Raw genomic sequence first — 26,713 nt, forward strand, 5'->3', positions numbered from 1 at the left:
AGGCAATCTCTCCTTTCTTCCACAGACGACTGTAAGGAAGGGGCTGCCTCGGTGATATTTGTCTTCAGGGTGTTCCCCCAGAGTACTGATGTCTGAGGTACTGACCTCAGACCACAGCCAAGACTTCAAGAGCAGTGCCTGTTGCCCAAGCAGTCCACACACTGAGCAAGAACATACACTGAGAATTTCATGGCCCAGCCTTGAGCAGAGCAAAGCTAACAAGTTCTGTGTCCGGTCAGGGTGCTATAGCCTGTCACAGGAATGAAGCAGAGGCCAGGTCCCTGGGATCCATGAGCAGCCACCACCAAGCACTTGAAGCCTAGGGTAAAGGAGTACGCTATTGACCCTGGAGCCATTATTCCACACCACTTGGGATGTGGGCAGTTTTTTCTGATAATGGGGCATGAACATAAATGAGCTAAGTGCTTTTGTAGATCCTTACACAGAAGACATCCCAAGACCTAAGCCCTGAAAATTTGCTGGGCACTGAAGTCAAGTGAGAAAACACTATACTGGAAATCCAATAAGAACATCTGCTAAATTCAAGCAGCTTATGGGATGGCCCCTACCCCCTCTACCCCTTTTCCCCCCCTCGACCCCCCTCTGCCCCTCCCAGGACCCATGCTCCCCCTCAAAGGTTCATCTGTGAGGCCCCAGCCCAGCATTAATGGGATTCCTATCTCAGACCAAGGATTAGCTGCAGCTGTCCCCGTGGGTTTCATTCTCATCATTTATCAGCTGCCATCCTAGACATGCGGTGTTCTAACCGACTTTTGTATTCCTCACATACTCCTGTGAGGCAAGGAGTGTCCTGCCCATGTGCTGATGAGGTGACAATTTTAGAAAAGAGCCTAGGCACGGAGCTGAAGAATTTCACTCCCAAACCTGCCTCCCAAAGGCCTTTACTCACTCCATGTCAAGAACTGAAGTTAAATCCGAGCTGAAAACAAAATCCAGGAGTGGTTTCTAATGCCGAGAGAAAAAGCATAGGGGTTCATTTTCAGAGCTAAGCACCACCTCTGACACCACCATACAGAAAAGAGCCCCACGGAGAATATACGTGACCACGTGGTGAATGTGGTGTCTCCAGCCATCACGGTCCTGATTTCAACACCCTTCCAGATACTGGAACCACTGAGCCCTCTTTTTAATCAAAGCAGAACACATCCATGACCCTTCATGTCAAGGGGTCCCGCCAGGTCCCGTAGCAGCAACCCCCTCCCAGCCCTCCAAAGCCTTGGTGTCTGTGGCTCAAATGCAACAACTTTGATCTCTTAGCTACTTCTATGCTGCTGCAGTGTCTGTAAACCACACACTTACTACATGCCTCTTGTTTTCAGCATGAAGGGTTGTTAGTCATGGACTTCCTGTTATGCAAAATAAAGGTTTAGTTCACTCTGAGCCCACATGCTGCCCCTAATGAAGTTACACCAATTCTATTACATCCACCTCAGAGCTTCTCATTATTATTATTATGACCATGTGGTTATGCTCACAGGAGAGCCAGGTGAGGGGTCATGACTCACTCCTTTCACATACACCTCTTATCTGTCATTTCTGGAGTCTACAACTGTCTCCTGTTTGGATGCCTGTGTTTCAATTTAACTATCACTAACGAATTCAGTGTCCATCTGTCCCACAAAAACTATACAACTCACAGTACAACCCAATGCTGTTTGTTTGTTTGTTTGTTTTTAATTTCTTGAAGCTCTCCCTTCTGGAAATTTCTCTGCTCCTACACCAACCCAAACTAGTTGGCTTCAGGGCTTAATAGAAGAGCCCACTTATTCTTTCTTGTTTACTCCCTCGGCCGAGGAACAGAAGCTGTTGCTTCTCAGAAAGCCTCTGTGGGAGGCAAGAAACTGGTTCTTCTCACATCTGAAAACACCATCATTCCACCCACGCGTTTGATTAATAATGTCTCTGGCAGAGTTTCTCAGAAATCGTCTCCTCTTGGAATTTTTCTTCATTTTTAAATGTATTTATTTATTTAGTGTGCCTGTGCGCACAAGGATGCCATGGTGCTTGTGTATACATCTGAGGACGACATAAAGGAGTTGGTCTGGGGGATCCTGGGGATTGAACTCAGGTAGTCAGGCTTGGTGGCGAGTGTCTTTATCTGCTGAACCACCTTAAGAACTCTCCTCCAGAATTTTAAAGGTCTGGATTCAGTGTCTGGTAACCAGTGTTACCATCCTGTTCTCACACAGAATCCATGCAGGCTCCAGAGTTTGACATTTCACCTATTTATTTGCGTGCACAGGCTATTTGTTCGGTGTTCCTCCACTGAGTCACACCCCATCGCTCTCTAGAAGCTTCCATTTGCATGCATCTTTTTCTTTCTTCATTTGTAGGCTTTGTTCCAAGTACTCAGGTGAAATGCTTCAATCCAGCAGCCTACATCCTTCAGTTCTCTCTACTGGTTTCTGCTTTTCTTTTATTGAAAATAGATTTTTTTTTTTGATAAAATATATTCTGATCATGGCTTCCCTCCCCATCTCCGTTCTCATGGGGATTCCACACCCTTTCCGTCTCTCCACAGAAAACAAACAGGCATCTAAAGAATAATTCAAATAAGACAAAACGAAAAGAAAGAGAAGAAAAAAAATCCTATGTATTTAGGTATTTGTTTATTTGATTGTTGAGACAGGTTCTCTTGTAGCCAGGCTGGCTTATGCTTGCTGTGTAGCCGTAGATGACAGTGACTTTCTCATCTTCTCCACCTTCTGAGTGCTGAGATTACGTCTCCTGCCACTGTGCCTAGTTTTCTGTGGTGCCGAGGCCAGAGCCCAGGATCTCCTGCAGCTAGGTAAGCTCTCTACCAATTCAGCTGCCTCCTCAGGCCCCAACACTTTTTCTTGTTATTTCTATAACGCTTTCTCCTTCAGTATCCTTATTCTCTTGTTCTGTACCTCTCACTACTCAGACATCGGACTTTGTAGAATAACCCGCTCATTTTCATTCCACTGCCTTCTTTATTTGTTGCAACTTTTTATCCAAACCCTGTAGCTATTTACTTCTGCTAGAATGCTTTTAATTCCAAGAGATCGTTCTCCTCCTCTGAGCTCTCCTTGCTACACGTCCCTCGTCACCAAACCTTGCGACTTCTGAGTCTAGCATTACAGATTGGGGGGTTGGTTGGTTGGCTGGTTGGTTTCCGGGACTGTACCACTGAACCACACCCCAGCCCTGAAGTTTCCACTGCTCTCTATGTTGCCTCCACTTCTTTGAGCTGTTGTCGTGTGTGTTATTGTGTTGCCTCTTGGTTTCTATCTTTCACGTCTCAGTTCCCCTCAGATAGCTAATGTTCCTTAGATATCCTATTACATTCAAAAGTGAAGCATGAAAGGGGTGTGGAGGCATGGACTCTGGGCTGGCAGGTCTTACCCCAGGGAGACTGACATCACTCTGTATATTTTATTGGGGAACTCCTAACCTAAGCATCTGTAGGCCTATGGGCCTCTCAGTTCGGACTATTTTCCTCTCATCACATGACTGCAAACAGAGCATCACCCTGTCTAGCCAGTGTGGGTGGTTGGCCAGTCTCACTGGGGACCTTGTAGGCACACACCCACTCCTTCTCTCTGGGGCAGAACAGCATGTCACACATCCTTCTCACATCTTGGCCTTCTATGCTAGATTTTGATTTTGAAAGATCTATTTCTTTTTCTTTTACGTATATGAATGCTTTGCTCACGTGTGTGCTGAAGGCCCACGGACGTAAAAAGAAGAGGACCGGGTCCCCTGGAACTGGACTTATGGATAGCTGTGAGACACAAGGTGGGTGGCTGGGAATTGAAACCAGGTCCTCTGAGAGAACAAGTGATCTTAACCACTAAACCATCTCCCCAGGCCCCTGTAACAGATGCTAGTCAGCTCTGAAGGCTTAGTATGTTCCTCTGAAGGCTTAGTATGTTCCTGGAAAGATCTTTAAAGGAAATATTAGTTACAAAAATTTGCATAACTTTATATAGGCCCTCACCTCAGTCCCACCAAATGAGCTAACAATGTAACTTGATTTCTGCATAGAAATTACATGCATGGCATTCAGTTTGTGTTTCCTATACCGCCAGTCACATTCAAAACATTGTTTGCAGGGATTTTGTTATTCCATGGGGGCTGTTGCTCACAACAAGGTGTAGAAAACTGGGGCCACTTAAGGAGGTGAGTGCTTGGGGAAGCAAGCTTGCCAGATGATGACAACAATGATGATGATGATGATGATGATGATGATGATGATGACGATGATGTGGACACCGGGGAGGTCTCACTCATAGCTCTATTCTAGCAAGCTGTGGTATTCTGAGAAAGTTTCTTTCCCTCTGTGGGCCCCAGACTTCTCATCTATAAATTGTGGGTTACTCGAGTTAATTCTGAAGTTGTGTTGGGAGGATTTAGTTAAATTCAACCCACTAGTGTCTTATTTTGGCTCTAGGTCCAAGGGAAATCGTTGTGAATAGAAAATTAAAAAAAAAATTAAGCCCTTCCTTGGCCTCACATGGAAAAAATTCACTAATGGAAAAAGAACATAAGTAAATCGGGTGGCCTTGTATGCTACTGGAGGACTGCACAGCTGGTTAAAAGGGAGAGAGAGAGCCAGGTGTGAGAGTGGAGGGGTGGATCATTACTTTATATCAGGTTGTTGAATTGTCTCTCTGTCCAGATGACATTCACGCACAAGCCTTAAGAAATGAGGTGGGACAAACCATGGGACTGTGTGAGGGAACAGTCTGGAGGGACCAGCAAACACAGAGGCCCTGGGGTAGCAATACACTTGTGTCTGAGGTGCAGACCTCATGGTGAAGCGAAAGGAAGAGGCAGAGAAGAGTAAAAGTAAAAAAGCAACCTGTGGAGACAGACGTCTAAGAGCATGAGATGGGAGGGCTGGAGAGGTGGATCAGCAGTTAAGAGCATGGGCTGCTCTATCCAGAGGACCCGGGTTCAATTCCCAGCACCCACAGAGTAGGTCACAACTGTCTGTAACTCCAGTCCCAGGAGATCTGACACCTTCACACCAATGCACATAAAATAAATTTTAAAAAAGAGAGAGAGAGAGAGAGAGAGAGAGAGAGAGAGAGAGAGAGAGAGAGAGAGAAACAGGAAACCTTGACAGTTTTTGAGCAAAGAAGTTACATGTTACTACAACTTTTGAAATGACCACTCTGTGTTTTTTGAAAACAATCCACAGAAGTAAGAGTACAAGCAGGCCGAGGCACAAAATTATCCTGAAGATTCAAAACAGAGATGAGCCTGTCCTGAGCCAGCAGGAACTTGGTGAACCAAATAACTAATCTGTCTCCTGACTTACTACAAAGGCACAACCAGCGTGGTTTGCACTCATGAACGTGGCATGAAAGAAGCATCTAGAAGGACTCTGGAGTCCTAAGTTCTGACTCTCGTCTACTGGAGTAGGGCGGCTACTTCAGAAGGGCAGCAGCTCATTTCAGGCTTGTTGAGTTTGGGGTCTCTGCCACATGCCCGAGGAAGCCTGTTCGGTGGATGGTTGAAAATATGGGCCTGGGGTTCAGAGGAAAGGTCTGGCGTGTAGGTACAAAGAGAGTGTGGTCAGCATAACGGACTGCATGAGATCAGTGGGGACTGAGGTGCGGAGAAGAAGCCACAGTGAGCAGGTGATGATAAGCCAACCACATAGTGAGGGGAGATGGCTAAGGAAGAGAGCAAGAGAGTGCTCCAGAAGCCAAGAGAAGACGCCTGTAAAGTGGGACGGGGCAGCCAGTTACACAAGCCCCTACAGAGAAGCCAAGACAAGGCTTGAGATGTGGCCATTGCATCTGGCAGATGAGCCTTGGAGAGCAACAGGGCAAAAAAAAAAAAAAAAAAAAAAAAAAAAACCCTGATCAGACCACACTTAAATGGGAGTGAGAGAAAATGAACCACAAGGCAGAAACATAGAAAATTATTTGCAGGAGCAGAAAAATAAGGTAATTACTGGAAGTCAGGAGAAATGTGCAGGTATACACAAATGAGTAGGATAGAGACAAAGCCACCATTTAGAGATAGGTTGATGGACAGATGGACAATTAGGTAGATAAATTATAGAGATGGGTACAAGCAGAATGTCACGACAGAGAAATAATATTGGAGAGAGAAGGAAGAGTTGCCAGAGCCACACCTTTAATTAAGGTAGAATAAGATACATTCACAAATAAAGAGGGTGAGTAAGCAGGCGTGTGGTGGTTTGAATAAGAATGGTCCCCACAGGCCCATATATGTTAATACCCAGTAACTAGGGAGTAGAACTCTTTGATGGGTTGAGAAGGATTAGGAGGTGTAGAGGAAGTGTGTCACTAGGGGTGGGCTTGGAGGTTTCAAATACCCAAGCCAGGCCCAGTGTCTTTTCTCTCTTGGCCTACAGATCAGGATGCAGCTCTCAGCTCCTTCTCCAGCACCATGTCTGCCTGCACGCCGCCATGCTCCCTGCCATAATGACAACACAGTACACCTCTGAAACTGTAAGCCAGCCCCCAACTAACTGCTTTCCTTTATAAGAGTTGCCTTGGTCATGGTGTCTCTTCACAGTAATGTAACAGTAACTTAAGACACAGCTAAAGTGTATTTTATTTATAGGTAAATATAATTACGCAAGCACATAAAATATTAACCTACAACACATAATGCATTTATTGATAAAACGTAACCTGAGAAGTACATATTTCACATTGGTCTTTTGTATTGTTTTTGTTTCACTAAGGTAGCTAATCAGGCCTCTCTGTAGATCATAGCACAAGAGGAAACCACAGACTTTGGAATTCAGAGAGCCGATGGGGTTCAAGTCACAACTTCACCCTGCATGACTTTAGGTAAATCACTTTTCACCTTCAGTGCCCTCGTCTGCACAGGAGGAACAACAATGGCGTGCTCCACAAGGCTGTTGGGTTTAGAGACACTGTCAGGTCCAAAGAAAACTCAACTCCCCCAAAATTCTGGCACCCGTTCCCCTCTCTCAAAGAAGCAGTTTCCTAATCACTATCAAAGGGGACAAATGACCAACTGTGGTGCCTATTAGCCTACCAAAGTGTATACTGGCCTCCAGGCTCTCTAATTATCACAACCACCTGCTACAGAGTCCATGCAGGCGTCCTGGCTCTTCTCACCCTGCCCCTACCCTAACTGTCTCCATCTCATGGGCTTCCCTCCCCCAGCTTCTCATTCCTATATAACCCTACAGTCTCTCGTGTGTCTTCCTCTCTAGGCACCCTCTCTCTTGGTCTCCTTTGCTCACACTCTCTTTCTCTTCCCCATCTCACTCTCCCCATCTCTCTCCCTCTCATGGCCAAGTCCAGTCTGCTAGCCATGTCCAATCTACTACTCTCTCTCTCTCTCTCTCTGCTCTGGAGTCTTCCAGGTGCCTATGTCTACAATAACCCCTTCCCCTCAACCATACCTTGGAGCAGTCATGTCCTCAGTTCATACCTGCTGCCAAACCCCCAGTTCTTTTTTACACCAAATGCTGCACACAAGGTCCCCAAACTTCCAACAACTGCAGAAGTCGCTCCGTCCACTTGACTCTTTCCCAACTTGAGACAAACACGTCAGGGCTCCTGTATTGTGAGGCCCTTCCTGGACACACTACCTGGATCCTGCTCTTGGAGGCTCTGCAATGGTAGATTCTGTCTAGCGACGAGTCTCACTCCTTTGGAGAAACCCACTTATGACCTGAACCCTGAGCCTGGGAGGAACTCTGGAATGACAACTAGCCCATTAATGCCCTCTTAGAGTTGGGCTTGGCAGGGTTCCTTGCCCATGTCCACCCACCTGTGGAAAAAGGACTGTAGACCTTGTCCTAAGCCAGTCTGAGTGGGCTCAAACGCCAGCAGATGCTCCATGGGTTTGTTTGCCAACGGAGCCTCTCCATCAGCTCCTGCCTTCCTCGTGAGGAAGTCTCGGGCCAAATTCCAACAGTGACCCTCCTGTCTGGTCTGGCTACTTCCTCCTCACTCCTACTTTAACTGCCTGGAAAACTGCTTGCGTCCTTACAGTCTTGCGGGGTGGGGTGGGGTTCCTCTCTCTTCTCTGGCCTTGCCCTTCCTCTCCCTCCCTCAGCAACTGGTCCAGCTTTTGTGCCCCACTGCACGTGGCCATCTCTCCTCACAGACTGAAGCTCTCCAGGAGGAAACTCTTTCTCATCTGCCTCTGCATGTGCAGTGCCTAGCAGAATCTGGCCCATTCGGTGAGCAATAGCTGAAAAGAATCATTAAAAAGAGCTGCCATATTTCATTTTGTAATTAAAGCCACACTTTATGTGCAGAAATATAATTTACAGGTTAAATAATGTGGTACTAGATTATTTGATATTATTTGATATAGTTATAAACAAAGAAAAGAGGGGAACTGTCGGGTTACAAAGTCCCTCTCCCCAAAACCTTTCTAAATCCCTTCTTCAGGACTAGGGGATGCTGGCTGAGCAACGAAGGGCACTTGTTGCTCTTGCAGAGGACCAGGGTTTGACTCCCAGCACCCACATGGCAGTGCACAACCATCCTTAGCTCCACTTCTAGGAAACAGGATGCCTTCTTCTGACTTCCTCAGGAACCAGGCATGCATGTGGTATGCACACATACACGCAGGCAACACATTCGTACACATGAGATTAAACAAAGAAATCTAAACAAAAAGATAACTTTTTCCAAGTGGGTCAGTGTGACAAGTCTTCCACACTAGTCATGTCTGACGCTGTTGCACTAATGGTCAATGGAATTAAAAAGAAAAGTCAGCTTTCACAACCACTGCCTCAAAGGAAGAGCACATGTCCTGCCATGATGACAATGAACTAAACCTCTGACACTGTGAGCTAGCCCCAGTCAAATGTTTCTCTTTATAAGAACTGCTGTGGTCATGATGTCTCTTCACAGCAATAAAAACCCTAAGACACCAACCACTCTTACACCTATTTACATACATGCATGCATATATTATAGGCTAGAATCCAAATATGAGGGTGAACGTGTGGTTTGTTTCCAAGTTTGAGTCACCTCGCTTAATATTATACTTCCCAGGTCCTTCCATTTTCCTACAGTTTTCATTTTTGTTTACAGCTGTGTAATATTCCACTTTGTATAAGTACCACATTTTCGTGATCTGTTGGTGAACATCTAGGTTGGTTCTGCTTTCTTCGAATTGTGAAAAGAGCAGCAATGAACATGGATGGATGTTCAAGTATCCCTGTGGTAGGGTATGGAGTTTCCAGGTCTACGCCCAAGAGCAGAATGGCAAGGTCATGTGGAAATTCTACTTTTCGTTTTTTGAGAAACCTCCATACTAATTGGCACCATACTGACTTGACTGTATAATTTGCACTCCAACTAGCAATGAACCAGGGTTTCTCTTTCCTGATATCGTCTCTAGCACTGCCTATCAGATTTATTGATGACAGCCTTTCTGATGAGGATGAGGTAGTATCTCAAAGCATTTCCCTGATGTTGAACAGGTTTAAAAATATTTCCTGACCATTTGTGTCTCTTCTTTTGAGGACTGCCTGCTTGTTTCATTAGTCTGTTGTTCATTGACAGCTGTCTTCTTGGTTTCTTTCTTCCTTTATTCCCCCCAGCACTCTGTAAATTCTGGGTACTGGGCTGTGGTCTTTAAAACAACCATTTATTGATCAGTCATGTGTTCAGCTCTAGTTTAAGCACGCATGTCAATGCTATGATGTAGGAATAACTAATGCAAATCATGTCTTTGCAATGAGGAACGGAGAGGCTAAGTCTTCAAGTTCACAGAGTGAATAAACAGCACTTGGCAGATTGAAACAAGCCGTTTAAATCTCGGATGTAAACCCAAGTCCATCTAGCTGGAAAGCACATGACTCCTCCCCCACCCCAAAATGCTAAGGGCTTCCTGAGGAAATGAGACTACAAAGAAAACTGGATGGCAGCAAGCCACTCCGCCTCACCTTGTGAGTCACCACAGACTGTCTGTGGAGATGTAGGTAGAACTCCTCTTCAGGTGCAGGAGCACTCCCTGGGCAAGGCTTCAGGGCTCCTCTTGGCCTGTTCTCCTCCCTCCTCTAAATTGGCAGCCCAGAATAAGTGTTCACTGTGAAGATGAAAAGAGAAGCTGCCACATGCCCTCCAGCAGGAAGCATCTCTGGGAAATATATTCCTCTCACTGTCATTAACCTCCTCCAGGTCAGGCTCTGGGCCAGCATCCTCCGGCCCCACAGCACTCAACCTGACAAAGGTTGTCCACAGATGAATGACTCAGCCTCATTGCTGTTGTCAGAGCGCCGGCCGCCTGGCTGCCTCCCTCTCTCACCTGGAACTAACTCCTATGTCCTTGGTTCCGAAAAGGCTCAGACACACATAGCTCCAAGCCTGGCTCCCCACCAGAGTTCATATCCATAGCCATACCAGATATGTCCCCTCTTCCGTTCCTGCTTGACTCTCCCTCCCAAGACCATAATTTAACAGGTAGAAAAAAAATATTCTTTCATGGGCTGAGCACAGATGCAAGGTGTTGCTTGCCCGGACTGTTACGGCTTCCTCTACCAGCTCTCTTGGTCTTCTCTGTAAGCTGCTGCTCACACAGCATGGCCAAGTATGGCCTAGGAGCATCAGGAGCTGAGCCCATTCCATGAGATGCCCCAGTTCTCAGCCCTGTGCTGGGCTTGGGGCTGTGCACAATACCTACCGTCCAAGAAACCACAGTCCAACAGATAACTTCACGGTTCAAGAAATGAAGGAACTTCTCTTTTCTCTGTGGGCTTCAGAGGCTTTGTCTGAACTAAGGCTAAGGCTGTCTGCCATTGAGTATGATGGCATACAGCCTGGCTCTCAGGAGCTGAAAGATCAGTGGATCCTAAAAGGTAGAACCCCTTCAACAATATAGAGTACACTGGATATTTAATCTGCATGATCACGTCTACACATGGGCACACATTCTCCTACTCTAAGGATTTTGTACCTCCAGACCATGACAGGCCCCTCCCCAGACCTAGAATGATCCTGTTCTTTCTAGAGTAGAAGTAAGGAATGTGCTCCAGGCCACGTCACATCAGTGCTGAGGTCTAGATTCCCTTCCTCCTGGATTGAGTTGGTCCAGGCCCAGCCCTGTCCTCATGGGTACCTCCGCAGAGTGAAGATGACCACCGTAGTCCCAGACAACCCCATCCTGCCTGTCTCTTTCCTGAACACCAGCCTCTCCCAGATACGGCAGGGAACTGCTGCTCGCCTGGCAGTCGTCGTCACATTCCTCACGGCATGGCTCGTCTGGACACTCTCCTCCACCCTCACCGAGCTGTTGACAGCCATCCGGACCAACTCCCTAGCCCAAGCATTTTCCAACAATCGGAAAGGCTGGAGGAACACTCTCTCACCAGGCAAGGGCAGCACCCGTGCCTGCCCCGCCTTCTCTGCTGCCTCCCAGGGCAGCCCGGGGCTTCTTATCTGAGACAGGCTGGCACAGTGCCATGCCTCTTGACCAAGTTGCTTTTCTCAATGCTTCAGGGACCCTGTCCCTGGCTGTGAGCATTCTCTCGGACAACTGTGGATGCTTTAGCCATTGTATAGTTTTTAGGAAGGCAAAGCCCACGTGCACAATAATAAACCCTCTATGTGGCTCTTCTGTCCTTGTTTTTCCTGTGACATCTGTAACCTAATCTGAACATAAAACTTCCTGAGACTAGGTGGTAGCACAGTTATCACCCCTTTTATGAACAAAGAAATTAGGATGTCATCAAAGGGCAGGCCAAAGCTTAAGCTCAGAACTCATCTTCAGCACCCAGGCAAACTATCTCCTCTGTGAGGTCCTCTCTGGCAGCCTCTGGGTTTGATGATCTACAGCATGCTTTGTTTTGCCTGGAGGTGAGTGTTTACATAACCCACTCCCAAATGCCCACGAATAGACATTGTCCTGGTCATCAGTTTGCACCACCCACCCCACTCTCCATTCACTGAGCACTAATGTCCAGTGACAGCATTTTAGATGAGCCTACGTAGGTTTTTCTGTTTTGTTTTAGAGACACAGTCTGGTTCAGAATTCACTCTGTGCCTCTCGTACACTCAGTGCTAGAAAGCTTTCTCCAGTCCCAGCTCCCAGGAGATCGATCACACAGCACCCAGCTGGAGACCTGCTAGACACCTTTGCGGCCAGGTGTGGCAGTGTGACCACGTTTTGGACAACAAGAACATGAACAAGAGTGACATGTGTGCCTCCAAGAATTCTCTGACGATTGAACATAAGGGTTGGAGGGGAAGGTACTCAGAGTACACTATAGGCTTGCATCAAAGTGGCTTTTATGTAGTCCTGCATGATAACATTTTTGAATAAAATGTAAAAACATTTTTCTTTTTTTTAAAGATTTCTTTCTTTTTTAATTTATTTTATTTATTATGTGTAGTGTTCTGTCTGCATGTACGCCTGCAGGCCAGAAGAGGGCGCCAGATCTCATTACAGATGGTTGTGAGCCACCATGTGGTTGCTGGGAATTGAACTCAGGACCTCTGGAAGAACAGCCAGTGCTCTTAAGCGCTGAGCCATCTCTCCATCCCCGTAAAAATGTTTTTCTAAAAATCCTCCTACTGCCATTCTAAAGGCTCACTTTTGTACAACCTTCAGACTGCAGGTGTATCTTTGTCTTGTCCTCAGCACACGCTATGGTTTTTCCTTGGGCTTCGCATCTCTGCCACCAACTTGGTTTTTAATGGATCCCGTTGGATTCCCTTACCGAGGTGTGTGTGGTGCTGGGGGTTGTGCCTCACTTCCGCTGGAAAGTCCTTTGCTGCTGAGCTGCTGCTGCACTTCCGGCTCTACCATTTGTGTTTTCCTCAATTGTTTCTCTCGTAATTCTGTAACTTTACTTCAGCCCGCAATTCCATCGCTCTGTCTTTGAGGTCTCAAGTTATTAATTTTCAATAAACTTTACTTGGAACAACTACCCTAAAGTTCCGCTCCCTAACCCAAAACCAACTGCAAACCAGAAACGATCCTGAGAGATGAAGACAGCAGCGGAAGAACCCGCTCATCTTTGCGTAAGACAGAGCAGGTCTGTTTTCAAGCGAGCTTTGTTCCTACCCAAATCTCTCCCACCTATCCAGTCCCGCTGAAGACCCTTGCCCCGCCCCTCCGGCCCCGCCCTCCGGCCCCGCCCCTCCGGCCCCGCCCCTCCGGCCCCTCCACGGTTTCCATCCCAATCCCAGACATTTTACAGGCAATGCTTAGACTCCCATATGAATCTGGAACATTTTAAGAAAAATAACACTCTTCTTCATCTTCATCACATAAAGGTTTCTTTGGGGATTTCTGATCTACTGGTTGGCTAAAGAATAATGGGAGAGTGAAACCGAGAGCCAGGCCACAGGAGAGGGTCTACATCAGGCGAGGGTCTCAGTGTAACCGAGGTGGGGAACACCAGCAGACAGGTGGAAGGCTGAAGGCTTGGCAAGGGATGCTCCCCTTGGAAGACGAACGAAAAGGAGCGGTATCCCAGCCAGCAAGCCAGAGCTCAGCCTGCCCCTGCAGGCCCTGGAAAGGAAGCCTGGCTGGAGAGCAAGATGCCCACGCTCAAGTCCAAGCACCTCCGCTCCCTGGATGGCCCGCCTTTGAACAAGTCGTCAGGCCACTTTCGGCTTTTGTTTCCTCGCCCACGAAACAGGGAATAACAGTGTGTGGCACACAGGAAAGCATGTCCTACACATTCAGTTAGAGGTTCCCCACAAACAACAAAACCAAGCATTTCTCAGACACCCCCCCCCCCCCGCCCCCGGGACTGGAGAACACTGGCGGTGAAGAGAACTTCAGCAGACTGTAGAGAAGGAGCCACCTCCACTCTCGACTGTACCCCAACAACTGCACCCCAACAGCAGCAGGACCGTGTGGGGGCAAGTGTCTGGCTCCCCTGGAGCTTGATTTTCTCATCTGCAAAATGGAGCTACTAATGCCAAGATACCAACCAGTCTTGCTGTCAGGGTCGGGTTAAAAAAACACACATACAGTGCCTCATGAGAACCAAGAACACAGCAAAACCTGTGCCATGTCCCCTCATCAAACTAAACTGCGGCTTAAACAAAATGACACGGCAGGGGCTCTCTGTTCCAGCCCGGAAGACCATCAAGAGGTTACAAAGGGTTGGTTGATGCAAATTTTAAAACTGTATTGAGAGGCTAGGTCACACAGTTTAACTGATACGAGTACTTGCCTTACATGCATGAAGGCCCGGATTTGAATCCCAGCCCTGTAATTTAAACAAGAAAACCTAGAAACATCAGAGCACTGTGCTTCAGAAAGCTCTACTACCCAGAAGACAGGAGCAGATTTAGAAAGGCTAATGAGGAAGAGAGCTCCACAGTCATCCTCCTAGGACACATAGTTCTCTCCCAGTTGCCAGGTTTCCCAGTCAGCTCAAGTGTATGTGATATATTTATTCATGTGAGCATAATTTATGAATATGAGGTCAGGCCGAGCTGAAGTCAAGGACAGAACAGGGGAGGACTGCCAAGATCCAGGGAAAACTACAGCGGGGCCTCTTTGAAGGCCTCCGTTTCATCCCACATTTGCAGAGTAGGTGAAAACTGGCATTCCTGTCCCCGACTTGTCCCATATCCTCAGTCCTATTATGCATCTCTTGCTTCTTCCTACACAGTCAAAAGACTTCCTGGTCTTCGCGTCTATCGGTTCTGGAGTATCTCCCTGATAAGGAGTTCTCTGCCTTGTTTCCTTCACCAATCACCACCCTCCCAGTCAGACGTTCCTCAGAGCGGTTCTCTTTCCCACAGCAGTCACTCAGTGAGACTCCACGAGAGGCCTCTTTTTTTTTAAACTCCGAGAGGATAAAAAGCTCCAGTTTCCACATCTATTCCATCACCAGTGTGTCATAGGCTCCCCACTTCCGGTAGCCCACCTCTGTGGGTGGGACTCTCTCGGAGGCAGAGCCTTCTCAAAGATCTGAAAGCAAGATGGAGTAGAAAACCCCCTCCTCCAGAGCCTGGAGAACAAACATCACCTTTTCTCGGTTTCCCCCTCACCCTCTTCCTCTCCCTAAGATCCCCAGGCCCGACCCTGAGAACATAAACAGACTTGGAAGGCTCCATGGGGGTGGGGGAGAAGGTGATGACGAAGCTCGCAGCTCCGTTTTCTGCACTTGCAGCTGAGGGCACCCAACCAGGTCAGGCCAGTTCCAAAAATAGCTTTTCATCCAAATAAAGTCTCTCGGTAGCGTTCTAGGTAGCCTTTGGTGCAGTTTTCCAGGACTGGTCCTCAGTGTCCCCGCACCATGCACTTGCCACCCTCCCCAGAGCTCGATGAACTGGCTTTCCTGTAACTCACTGACATTTACAACCAACTCAAAGTGTACACATTGGAAATATGGTTTCTGAAAACAGATAGATGTATCTGCCAGCAGAAGACAGGTTAAGTGAATATACTCAAAATATAGATGGTGATGCAGAGATGAAAAAAAATAGTAAGTGCACACTGATATGGAAAGACTTCTCTTTCATACAACAAATCGAAAGACTCATTTGTAAAGTGGCAATCATGATGTAATCCACAAACTGAGTTTGTAAAGGACATCTGAGCCACGCAGGCATGGCGGCCCACAACTTTAATCCCAGCACTGGGGAGGCAGAGGCAGGTGGATCTCTGTGAGTTCAAGGCCAGCTCGATTACTAGGCCAGTCAGGGCCACACAGTGAGATCCTGTTTCAAGAAACAAACAAATAATGCATTTGTACAGGACCATGAATACTTAGCAGAAAGTCCCGAAAGGGCCTTCCTCCAACTGTAAAGGGGAATCACTTTAGAGAAGTGGACAGGCTGAGGCCAGGGCTTACTTGCCTAGGATGCGTGCAGCTGGGCTCGATCTCCAGGGCTGCAGGCAGGCTTACAAATGGAGAATGGGAGGGACAGCATATGGCGAGTAGGTTAATGACTTATTATCTGAATATTCTAAGATAATTCCCTTTTCTGTTTTTGTAAGAAAGCCTCTCAAACTTGCATACGTCTCGGATTTGATTTCAGAGCCAGAAACAGGGGACAGGAAAGAAAACAAGCAGTTGAGGCCCAGGCATGCTCCCAAGCTACACAGCTAGTGACTGACTGACTGCCGGAGACCACAGGTCACAGGCTAAGCTGAGGAATAATGAGAAGTCCAGGAGACCGAGGCTCTGTTGATTACCGTATCAGACCCTCTCTCTTCCTTCTAGGGTCCAGCACCAGAAGAAACTAAAACTCACCCACGTCAGAGACAGACAGGCATGGACACTCACCCCTTCTCCTAATAGAAAGGGGCTTTCACAAGGACACGTGACTCAAGGACTGAAGGGCAGAACCAGGACTTTTTTTGGCCCCCATCCATAAAGAGGGGAGGGGGTAACAACACAGAAAGAAGAGTGATAAGCAGAGTCACGGGTGGTACATCAGAGAAACCACACCTTCGACACACCTCGGGGGGAGCAGGACAGTGGCAGTGGACCCTCCCCAACCCATACGAGAACCCTGCCTCTCAGGAAGGAAGGCTGGGCATGATTTAGGCCTAACTAATACTGCCCGTCTGTATTACCTTGATCAGTAGTTACCAAATCTTTGTAAATGTGCTGGTTAAAAAAAAAAAAAAAATCCAAGTCACTAGTAAGAGGTGGACTCTGGCTCAAATCAGGTCTCCTGACTCTATAGTCTGTGTGCTGTATACTCTCCCTTTGTCTTTTCGGGACATGCATGACCTCCATATTTGAGCAGCAAAGCTTAAAATGTTCCCAGGATTGCTGTGCCCCCTCCCTCCTTGGCCCACTCCCCAAAAGCTTGAGCGGTTCCATAATGGCAAGAGAGAAGAAGAAAGGCCCCAAGCCAGCACAAACTCAATGCCTCAAATATGCATCATCAGGCTGAGTGAAATATTTATGGCTTGGCTGATAAGATATCTAGGGCATGCTTCAAAGAAACATGAGGTCCAGGCAGGGCCCAGAGTTTCTTCAACTGGCATGCCTTTTACAGTGTGCCCCAATAATCCCAACACTGGGGCTCCATCCTATAGAAATTCAGGAAAGTCAACTGGAATTCATCTGTGAGCGTGCTAGTCACAATATCGATTGAAACAGGTAAAAATGACTTTGCAGGCGTGGCTCCCACAGACATGTCTACTGCTCCAGGCGCGACAGGTGGTCTCCTCTGTGATCACCCATGTTTCTTGTCACTCATGTCTCCTCCTTCAGACTATGAGGCTTTTACTCAATATGTCCAATGAATTAAAAAAATAACCCTGGAGTTGTTCACTGAGCAGTTACACAAACTTTACTATTTAGATGCTGGAGGTCACACGAGCCAGACCATAGCTCAAGGCCATGCACAGGGTCCTTCTCCCTCTACTCTACTGTATTGCCTGTGCTTCTGAATTTCTCAGAGAAAAACTGTGGCTACCATTTGAAGACTTGAGGCAGGGCTGGGATAGAAGAGGGAAGTGGAGGCTCCTTCCGTGGCACGCCCTCACGGAAACAAGCACTAAAGCGATCAGATCTCATGGGACCATGGGAACTTGAAAGTGCTAGGCAGCTAACATAGTCGTCGTCAAAACTTTAAACTGTAAAATACAAGAACCAAAACTATACGTACAATTGTTCTCAATTATTTTGAAAAAAAAAAAAAGCCATCAGAATTTTTGTTTGGTTTGGCTTTTTTTGTTTTTGTTTGTTTATGAAATCCAGAAACAAAATTACCAGATAGTACATGGCTGTTTGGGATAGCGGAATTTTTTTTTTCTATTTCTCAATCCTTTCTTGTATGTTCTTCAACAGGAATGTCTTATGTTTTATAACCAGAACACTTGGATTCAGAAAGCTGACATGATCTTTCTGGTAATGACTTAGGAAAATCATCCCTAGTATTTTAATATGGAATAACAACATTGCACAATATGCAGTGTTGCAGATGAGCTTGTGAAGACACATCCATGGGAGTCAGAGGGCTATCGTGAAGCAAGAATGCATGAATACAAGCAAGAAAAAAAAAAAAAAAAAAAACATGTTTCCCAGAAAGTTGGGGGGTGGGTGGGAACAGGAGGGATCAGGTGCGAGGAACATGGAAGGAGAGAGTTCTGACTGAGACAATTGGAATCTGGGGGCATCTCTGGGATGAGCTAGAAACCTAGTGCAATGGAAACTCCCAGAAACCTACAAGGGCCAGGACCCAGACACCTGTGGTAGAATCAAACATGACTGGCAAAAAATAAAGTCAATGAAATGATTCCTAATGACATTCTGCTGTCCTCATAGAGTGGTGCCTTGCCCGACTGTCATCAGAGAGACTTCATCAGGCAACTGATGGAAACATGCAGAGATCCACAATCAAACATTAGGGGGCGCTCCGGGAATCCTGTGGAAGAGGGACAGGAAGGATTGTAGGAGCCAGAGGAGTCAAGGACACCTCGAGAAAACCCACAGAATCAACTAACCTGGGCTCATAGGAGCTTACAGAGACTGAACAGATAACCAGGGAACCTGCATGGGACTGACCTAGGCCCTCTGCATATATGTTACAGTGGCATAGCTTGGTCCTCTTGTGAACAAGGGCTGTCTCTGACTCTTTTGCTGGCTCTTGGGACCCTTCCCCCTACTGGATTGCCTTGCCCAGCCTTAATACAAGGGGAAGTGCTTAGTCTTGCTGCAACTTGATATGCCATGTTTGGTTGATCTTCGTGGGAGGCCTTCCCTTTTCTGAGTAGAAATGGAGGAGGAGTGGATGGGGGAGCGGGAGGTGGAAGGGAGAGCCTGGGAGGAGAGGAGGGAGGGGAAACTGGTCAGGATGTAAAAACATACATAAATAAATAAATAAATAAATAAATAAATAAATAAATAAATAAATAAATAGTCATTGCACTAAATATGAAAAAAAAAAAAACATGTTTCCCTAATCAAGTTCTTCTTATCCATGATAGTCACACACTGATGCCAGGTATGAGCAAGAAACCATATGTCCATGCCCTCCTCAGACTCTAAGGCCTCCAGCAGCATCTACTTCCCAGGAGAGCCAGGGTAGGCACTGACAGATCCACCAGGCCAAAAAAAGAAAAATGGAGCCCAGGAGGTTAACTATGGTGAATAGCTAAGGAGTCTCTTGTCTTCTGACTTCCAACTGCCCTTTGCTTTGCAAATATCTGCAAAGCAGCTCCCAAGGACAAGAGCAAAGTGACCCACTCAGCAAGCCAAAAAAAATGTTAACTGCAAAACTTCTCTACACCAAACCTACCATCAGCATCCATTCCTCTGCTTAACAGCCAAACCTACTTAAATCCTTAAGGAACTCATCGGCTTACTTTAAAGGGTGTTGTTATAGCAACCATAATAACTTTAGTTTTACTCTGGGGTACCAACAACAGTTTGTTTGATGCAACACCTTCCCTTGGACGCAAAAAAAAAAAAAAAAAAAAAGAGGCACTAAGTGTCGGTTGACAGTGTTTCTGTGTATTTGGGAGCAAGCAATTTCTCTTCTCTGGTCCTTAAATTTCCCATGTGAGAAGCAAAAGGGTTGAGGAGCCTCAAGTTCATTATAGGGGTAGCACCCTGAGGACACACACACACACACACACATAGCTGTGAAGAAAACTTCCAGGAAGGAATCTGTGTCTGCAGAGACTGGCTGGCTGATTAGAATTTTAGTGCTGTGGAGACTGGAATTTTGCAGGTCCAGAGGCTAATGACTTTATCCTGGGCTAAGTTCTGGCCCTCCAGGGCAGCCATTCCTTGCACCCCCACCCACAAGCCCGTCCATTCTTTGCCCCACCCTCATCCCCATGCTGGACCTAACGTCTCGTCTCGTGACAAAAGATAAAAAGCCTTTTAGAATCTACTAACTTAGCAGGAAACTAACTTCCACCAATCTAAAAGCTGTGAATGCCAACAGATAGCATCTCGAGTCTGTGGAAAAGCTCCCAGCACTTCTATGTAGCACGTCTAGATACCTGTCTCTCTGATGTACCCACCTCTCTTCTGCAAAACTAGAAAGGCTCTGTGTAACTGCTTCCACCTTAGAACTCGGAATTTGGGGTCACCTAAAGCTGCTTTCCCAGGCCATGGTCACTCAAAGTGGCTCCGGAATAAACCATCTCTTATCCCTAAGTTGAGAGCTGCGGGTTTTTTTACGTTGACATTACAAAGTTAAACAACCTGGAAACCAAGGGGAAAGTAAACACACCTAGGAGGTGAGGGGTGGAGGGAGAGGCCACAGACCACAGCTAAGCTTTGGGGAAACTGGCCTCAGTGTTCCATGATTTGCCTGCTTTCTCCTCTGCCAAACACAAAAAGCACAGTTGCTTCCATGGGACTCATAAATAATAGATAAATTAATTAAATAAAATCAATGAAAACAATGCTTTGTTTTCCAGCGAGGGGCTCAGGAACAGCCGGTTACAAGGGACACTTTCCTCCCACTGGGGCTGATGTCAACAGCCCCTGCTTCTGCCCAGACAAAGGCCTCTTAGCGCCGGGATGTGAGGCAAAACATCTAAGTCTCTATAGTTGGCCCCAGTTCAATGTGAGAACAAGGGGGCAGCCAGGAGAGCAGAACAAAGTTGTGGGAGCAGGATTGGCTGGGGAGTGGGGAATTTCTAAATCTCTCTTCTCCACTGAACAGAGAACTCTGGAAAGGCATAATGGAAGGGTGCAGTTTCCAATTTGAATTATTTTCTTTGTTTAACTCCCAACTGCTCTGCCTAAGGCTACTGCCTTTTAAGCCAGCCGCAGAATCCTTTGGATGCAGGCGGAGCAGCTGGGAGATCCACACTCAAGAGGCTGAACTTTCAGACCTCAGCTTCCTGCTTGTAAAATACAAGGTTCCCTAGCTGCCGCCTGGACCCTTTCAGTAACAATGGTGCATGGCTGGAGGCTGTCCAGCGGTCCTCAGAGACAAGTTAGTCTCTAGAGGAACTATCCGAGGTGAAGCATCAGTTAGGCATGGTGCCCGTCACTCCTGCACAGGTCGCCTAGGATCCGTTCACCCGCTCTCCCCACCCCATCCTCAGGGCTGCCAAGCCCAGACCTCGCTAACTAAAATCTGGCTGCGTGAGCAGGGTGAAAGTAAAGCGAAAGCAGGCAAACAACGCACCTACCTCTGCGAGCCTCGGATACAAGAGGACCTGGGTGGCCTTGTGTGAAGAGGAGGAGCCAGTGACACCTGGACTAGGCACAGGGACCTCGGAGAAGTGCAAACGAAACCCAAGACCTCACTGGTGGATGTAGCTTAAATTGGGCTATTCTTTCGGTAGGCTAGGGAGGCGCTCGAGGTTCCCCAACAGGGGCAGTCGCCAGAGCACGGGGACAATGGTGTGTTTGGCAGAGTCTATTTTAAAGGATAACTACAGACTCTTGGTTCAACCCACAGCTCTAGGAAACCTCGGGGGAGAGGTGAGGGCTTGTCATCTCTAGGCACGTGCCCAGGAGTAGAGCACACAAGGCGGGGGGGGGGGGTGAGGGTGGGCAGGGGGTGCTTTTGTAGACTCTTTCTTGTTTGCTTTTTCCTTTTAAAATCTACAGGTTTAGTACGACCCCTCACAGGACACCTTTACGAAACGTCTCTCACCCTCTGGCAGTGAGTATCCTAAGCGCCGCACCCATTGGTTTGACTGGGGCAATAACCTGGCCGCAGGCGGCTCGGCAGAGCAGTTCAACAGGGCTAGCTGCACCCCCAGATCCCCAGCGGAGCACACGTGCGTTTGTTGTGGTGCATGCGTTCCCTCTCCCTCCACCAGGCTCAGTTTCCTGATCGGTTACCCCAGTGGATAAGATCGGAAGGGACCCGCGCTCTGCCAGGCTACGCCTTACACAATACGGGCTCCGGCGGCCCCGCACACGTGGATTTGTTGTGGGTGCGCAGAATGGCGAGCCGCGGGAGGCCAGGGCACCCCTCTCCCCTGGGCCAGCGACAGACACCCCTAGCCCGGGGCGGTGGCTTTTGCCCAAGCAGCCGAGGCTGCCCCTCAGCGCACCCCTGCACCCCTCCTCCCGGCCAGTGCCGCCCGCCTCGCCCCTACTCACTCTCAGTGCTCTCAGCCGGGAAGGCGGCGGCCGCTGTGCCCACCGCGCGCTCGCGCCGCCCGGCAGCCCAATTCCCTTTGTTAGGGTCAGGCAGTGCCAGGGCGGCTCCCCAGCCCGGCCTGGTCCTGGACTCCACACCTCCAGGTGCCTCTGGACCTCACCGGGCCGGGGAAGAAGAGCCTTGGGACTCAAGCTCCGAGTAAGTCCCCCGAGAAGGGGACCAGAGGGGAGCAGTGAGGGACTGGGGATGTAGGTGCCGGGGAACGGAGGAGGGAAGAAAAACACTGCAGACCGGCGGGAGGAAGCTCGGTCTTCGTTATGCAAATAGAGTCGTTAAAACTAGCAGAGTCCTCATTCACACCGGTCCCCAACCATCCTGACCCTCTGGAGGTCGCCAGCGAGCAGGCTCAAGGTTAAAGGTGCCTGCCTAGGACTCCCGGGAAGGCAGGGAATCTTGCGGTCCCCCTACAAAGAGCAAGCCTAGGGGCGGAGCAATGCGGCAGGCAAGGAAGCCCAAATGCTGTCTCCACCCTCACCCCACCCCCTCTGCGTGTCCCGAAGTTTTGGATTCGGTGTGGTCTGGTGAAAACACTCTTACAAGGGTGCATGTCCTGGCTCCACAGAGGGATCCTGATCGGGCAAGTCACACTTTAATCCTCTGAAAGTCAAATTTTCATGTAAAACATATACACTTTAGACCGTAAAATTTAGGGTTTAACAAAAATATCCCAACATCAAGCGTGGCCTGTACTCAAACTTTTTTTTTTTTAATGGAGATGTCCTGAAACCCCGCGACCAGGATGCTTTTCCCTGCAGGTATGCAGGCAGACAGCCCTCAGCAAAATGGTCAAGACAGCCGGGTACCTTCCTTCCACTGGGGTTAGGATGAGGCTTCTGGAGATGTCAGGAGGAAACATCTTGTTTAAGAAGCAGCCTGGCAGTGGCCATATCTGATTACCCAGAGGCCACTTCCGAAAGACTGAAAACGTCTGTTGGAGGCCTGGAAGCATATCCCTTCAGTTCTTCATATATTCCAGAGAAGAGATGCGACTACCACTGTCAGTAATCACATCCCAAATATCGGCTATGTGTTGGGAGAGGAACAAAACTGAGCACCAGACAATTACTGGGCTGGGTCTTCTCGGACAGCAAAAATCCCCAGTAAGAATGCTTGAAGACTGGGGCAGAGCATTCTCTTCAAGTCCAGATAGCCACCTCCCACCACCAACCTGGGAAAGAAAAGATTGCATCCTCCTCCCCAACACCCTTCTTTCAGGCTGTACTTCCTCCAGCCTTTGATTCCAAGCCCCTCTGCTGCTGGCCTTTCCCCAGCTGCTCCGGAGTCTGTGGCTTAATACAGAGACCTGAATCAGAAGTGCCAGACAGTGAATTCAGTTCTGTGGCCAAGAAGCTATTTGTTCTTGGGTGAGTTCCACGGTCTCTCCGGGCCATTCTTTCATCTTCTGCAATACGGAGATCTAGAGGACAGCACTGTTCTCAGGATTATATGAAATGATTCGTAGGAAGTGAGTCACTTGGAGTCTACGTATCGAGCGTGCTCATAATAGTGAACCACACAGTGTGAGCGAATAAACAGGCAGACAAACTCAGGTGACTATTTCTGAAAGGGGTGCTTACTGAAGGTTGACGATTTTGTGCTACCACATTAAGAAGCCATTAAACGATGTTCTACATGGTGCACAGTGCATCTTTGTGTTGTACATTGATTCTCTTGCTGCCATACTGGGAGATAGAAGCTGGAGCAGGGCCTGTAAGGGAGAGGACTGGCTTGGAAACTGACATCAGTGGAGATCTAATAAGAACCTGAACTTGACACTGACGGCGGCGGGGCGGGGGGGGGGGGGGGGGGGGGGGGGGGGGCGGGGCGGGGGGGGGGTTTAAGAAAGGGCATCTACACAGTAACTGCCAGAGGCACGTAGCTTGTTCCAGAGTCTCTTGGGCTACAATAGGTGTGAAGCCCATTTATGAATAAGGAAATCAGGTCACCCAAGGCCCCTGAGAAGTCAGAATCCCCCACATTCACTAAAAGCTTCAATTCTTTTTTTTTTTTTAAAGATTTATTTATTTATTATGTATACAGTGAGTGTTCAGCCTGCCGGCCAGAAGAGGGCACCAGATCTCATTATAGATGGTTGTGAGCCACCATGTGGTTGCTGGGAATTGAACTCAGGACCTCTGGAAGAACAGCCAGTGCTCTTAATCTCTGAGCCATCTCTCCAGCCCCCTCAATTCTTTTTTTCAACATCCTTGTTTCAACTCAGCTTAGGAACTCTTAGGAGAGCAACTCTTTTAAAATGTGGGACAGTCCCTAGTCTTGACCAATCAATGGAGAAAATAAGAGGCTCACTTGGGATTTTGAGCTTGCCAGACTGATGATAACCACACACACCGTGGCAAGCGTAAGAAGTTCTGGGGCTCTGGGACAGATGAGCAGACGTGTGGGGGTGTTCCCAGAAAAATTCCAGGGCAGGGGGGATAACCATCTGGTGGCTTTCCCAAGGTGGCTCTCTCATAAGCAGGGTCTCCTGACCTACAAGTGAGAGACATGATGAACTACTAACTTGGGGACTGTGGTGTCGCCGCTACCTCGACTGGTTGTTTTCCTTAGACGTGCGCATTCTGTAAGTTCTACTCCACCATCTGCATGTACCTTCCGTTCACAGGTTGAAATTTCAACCCTGACCCCAGTGATAGCATTAGGAGACAAGGCCTTGCAGAAGCAGAGAGGTTAGGAGGGCAAAGTCATCTTGAATGAGACCAATGTCCTTACGAAGGAGACACCGGCGTGTCCTTTTACCACGTTAAGACGAAGCTAAAAGGTTCCAGCTACGGACTGGACACGGTCCTCACCAGTCATCAAAGCTGTTGTCACCTAGACCTTGGACCCACTAAACTTCAGAATAGTGAAGAATACATTTCTAGTGCTTGAAACCACTTAATTTGTGGTGTTATTGTGGCTGCAGCCTTAATAAGACAACCCCCTCGGTGTCTTAGGTCATGCTTTCTCAGTCATCTCTTCAGGCAGTTTACTGAGGAATATAAAGGAGATCTTGCTTCGTAACAGTCAGTTACAACAAGCTGCTTGCAAACAGTATTTCCATGACACTCTTGAGAAATACCCTGGGGGCAAAAGATATGGCAAGCAATTAGAAGTTTCCTCCCAAAGTTTTTTTTTCAACCCCACAATCGATGCTCACGAAGACCCGGAATAGGTTTTCACGGTTCTTCTCTGAGCAGCTTCAGCACACATTGTCCAATATGAGGCTGGTCTCTGGGACCCGATGAACTGGGATCTGCCTGGGCTGCCCACGTTGGCCCTCAGTGCTGCCAAGCTTGAGGATGAGACTCACACAGACAGGGAAGTGTATAGAATGCAATCTAGAAAATAGGAATAAAATAGCAGTGTCTCTAAGCACATAAAAGGGCTTCTACTGATGGTTGAGAACGGATGGGCCAATGGCGTGTCAGGGACTAAGGAGAAGAACACCACCAAGTCTCTGGAGAGAGGACAGTAGCCACAAGAGGGGTGAGGGGAGTGGATGGCCACAGAGCCCGTAGTGCAGCAAGCAATGGCCTAGCAGTGCTGGAGAGTCAGGTTAGACATATTATGTGGGCACATGGGCTACACTTCACCAAGTTGACCTCAGGTCCACCCTAGGTCCTTAGGGAGAACGAGAAAAAGGCGTGAGTCTCCGTTAGTAAATCACTTACGTTGTAGCCAAATATCTCTTATTGTATAATACTAACTGCCATATATTCCGCATTTGAACGCAAGGCAGTTTGTGTAAGCGTTCTCACTAACCTTCCCTTTGGGAGGGTTATCCTTAGAAGGCCAGTTTTTGCAGGTCATCCATTGATGCTTGCCCTGTTTTTGCCTAAAGCCAATGGTAGTATGATGTTCATTCCTGGGAGTGGGAAGATAACTAGAGATCTGACTTCAAAGTGTTTTTGAAGAATTATTTTATTTTTAATTATGTGTGAGGGAGGGGGTTTGTAGGTGTGTGCACATGAATACATGTAGCCTCAGAGTCCAGAAGAGGGCATCAGGTTCCCGAGAGCTGGAGTTCCAGGTGATTGTGAGCCACTCACCCATCATGGGTGCTGGGAACTGAACTCAGGTCCTCTGCAAGAACAGGATGTGCTCTTAACTGCTGAGTCATCTCTTCTTAAATATTCAAAAACAAATTTTTTAATTCCAAACAAGGTTTCACAGCTCTCTTGGGTTGGTGATGATATTATTACAGAAAATATGTGCTATTAAAAAGGCAAAATGGCCGGGCGGTGGTGGCGCGCGCCTTTAATCCCAGCACTCAGGAGGCAGAGCCAGGCGGATCTCTGTGAGTTCGAGGCCAGCCTGGGCTACCAAGTGAGTTCCAGGAAAGGCGCAAAGCTACACAGAGAAACCCTGTCTTGAAAAACCAAAAAAAAAAAAAAAAAAAAAAAAAAAATGAGGTCAAGAGTCCTGGGTATTGCTGACAGTGAAACTTTCTTTAGGCATCCTCCTAGGTTCCTATGCCTCCATCCCCAGCATCCATCCATCCACCTGTTTCCCAGATCGTCTCATCTGGATGGCTTGATTAATTGTTCTCTTATAGAAAATACCAGCTTTCCTTGGTATCTGCAAAAGAGAAAGAAAGAAAGAAAAGAAAGAAAGAAGGAAAGAAAGAGAGAGAGAAGGAAAGAAAGCAGGCAGGAGAGAGAGAGAGAGAGAGAGAG

The 26,713-nt window shown here is 47.8% G+C and overlaps 1 protein-coding gene and 1 long non-coding RNA gene across 3 annotated transcripts in view; one reads left to right on the forward strand and one right to left on the reverse strand.

The window, feature by feature from the left end:
- Positions 1–22,744, reverse strand: part of St6gal1 (ST6 beta-galactoside alpha-2,6-sialyltransferase 1) — a 127,805-nt gene extending 105,061 nt beyond the window's left edge. Inside the window, 1 exon segment of the mRNA XM_052740312.1 lies at positions 21,977–22,744. The gene's annotated coding sequence lies outside the window, so the exon portion shown is untranslated.
- LOC128111862 (uncharacterized) lies at positions 20,676–23,675 on the forward strand. Of its 2 annotated transcripts, none has more exons than XR_008218777.1 (3): positions 20,676–21,346; positions 21,476–21,530; positions 22,753–23,675. It is a non-coding gene; the product is annotated as an uncharacterized LOC128111862 (long non-coding RNA). The 2 variants fall into 2 exon arrangements; XR_008218776.1 differs by having other exon boundaries at positions 20,685–21,346; positions 22,793–23,675.
- The last annotated feature ends 3,038 nt before the right edge of the window (positions 23,676–26,713 follow it).

The sequence above is a fragment of the Peromyscus californicus genome, unplaced genomic scaffold (genome assembly GCF_007827085.1).
Source record: "Peromyscus californicus insignis strain IS unplaced genomic scaffold, ASM782708v3 Scaffold_16__1_contigs__length_79575227, whole genome shotgun sequence".
Classification (NCBI taxonomy): domain Eukaryota; kingdom Metazoa; phylum Chordata; class Mammalia; order Rodentia; family Cricetidae; genus Peromyscus; species Peromyscus californicus.